Genomic DNA, 1,800 nt, shown 5'->3' on the forward strand with positions numbered 1-1,800 from the left:
ACACACACACACACACACACACACACACACACACACACACACACACAGCTATAAAAAAAAAACAAAAAAAAAACACTAGTGACACTGGCCAATGCCAAGAGTGTGTTATTAGAAGGGCCAGCGGACGCAACAATGAGCCATCTGGACCCGAGCAGCAGTTCATCACCAGAGACCTTTACACTTCATCACCTACAGCCAGCGGTTCACAAAGAGGGAGACACATTATTTACATCTTCAACACACTTTTGTCATGCAAATACAGCACTACGGAACCGAAATTAAGGGAGCAAGAGAGACAAAATGACAAGCGAGATCGAGATGTTGTAAAACGCGCTGGAACAGAGTGCAGCACGAGCCGCCATTTCCATATGAAGTGACTGCTGCCGCTGCTCGGTAGGCCGGCATGTATTAATCTGGCAGAAATATCTTCTCTTACCTGTTCAGAAGTGCATTCTCTTGATTGCATTAAGGCTTTTTCATTTGCATTTCAAAGAAATGTCACATGCCAAACACGTGCCATTTAACAATGCGTCGGAAGATCTGATTATCACCCTTGATGAGCTTTCGTTGGTCTCAATCAGTTCACCATCGCCGAGTTCATCCTGCAGCTAATTCTAGTTTCCAGTCTCAAGTCATATTTTCCTAATACGGAATGACCCATGTGGGGGACGGCCACACACACACCGGGAAGTCCATTTACAATCTCTGACCTGCAGATTACTGGCCCCACAAACACCTGTGTTAACCTGACGTCTACAGGACGTAACATTTGGATGTAAGATCAGCACATAAGAGCAAAAAGACGGTGTGTTTTTTAGCCAGGTTTAGAGACAGAGGTGGAAATCTCCGGCAGACACAAGTGGCCAACAACCAGCGGCCACAACCCGACTCCCGGGGGCCACATTCTCTGACGCTACTAAACTGTCAATGTTACTGTTCCAACAGAGAAAGGTGAGACTACACTGTGTGTGTGTGTGTGTGTGTGTAAGAGCAGATGGAAGTTTTCAATGTAACAGGAGTCAATTCACTTTTAATGAGAGGTACTCCCGTTGGGCTCAGATAAGGTAACAGAGGAAACCACTCACAAACAAACAGAAGGTGGTGCATCAGGAAGCGCCAATTGTTACTCACGTCTTCTGGATTCAAGTTTGTTTAGTCTTAGGTGCAGTTACAATTCATTTTGGTTCAGGTCTTGATGTTTGTGTATGAAGTGCTTTAACATTAAGCGGAGACTAAAACAAGTGCTTAGAGCCAGGTACAGCTTTTTCTCTTCATGGCGCAAAGGATCAACGCTAGATTAGTTCTTGGCGGTTCGTATGCCTCTTCAGAAGAACAGACTTTGTGAACCGGTCGAATGACAACTTCTCTACTAACTGTACTCTTATCTCAGCCCTGGCCCAGAATATAAATCGCTGAATGATACACGGACACCACCCCTCGGGTAACTTAACTGAAGAAGCTTACTCTGCTTTTGCCGTCACATCTTCTCCACAGCAGGAGAAACAACAGAGTAACGGTGCAGCGTAGCAGCTTGTTACCATGCAGAAGCCACGCAGAGCTGAGATATCAGGGCAGAGGAGAAACTCAAACACACACAAAGCCCCCCCCCCCACACACCTTGTTTTTGCCTCCACGTACACACACGGAGAGCAATAAAGCAAGCAGGGACTCCCTTTGGCATTAGTAACAGATCTAGAATTACCTCACTGATACAGAGCCAATGAGTCACTATCCGCCTCCCTCTCTCTAACTAACACACACACACACACACACACACACACACACACACACACACACACA

At 46.1% G+C, this 1,800-nt stretch overlaps 1 protein-coding gene across 1 annotated transcript in view; it reads right to left on the minus strand.

Annotated features, from left to right (window-relative positions):
* The window catches only part of siah1 (siah E3 ubiquitin protein ligase 1), a 21,201-nt gene that overhangs the window by 14,824 nt on the left and 4,577 nt on the right, over positions 1–1,800 (minus strand). The gene's annotated exons all lie outside the window — the stretch shown is intronic.

Source organism: Anarrhichthys ocellatus, unplaced genomic scaffold, assembly GCF_004355925.1.
Source record: "Anarrhichthys ocellatus isolate YVR2014 unplaced genomic scaffold, GSC_Weel_1.0 scaffold80, whole genome shotgun sequence".
Lineage (NCBI taxonomy): Eukaryota > Metazoa > Chordata > Actinopteri > Perciformes > Anarhichadidae > Anarrhichthys > Anarrhichthys ocellatus.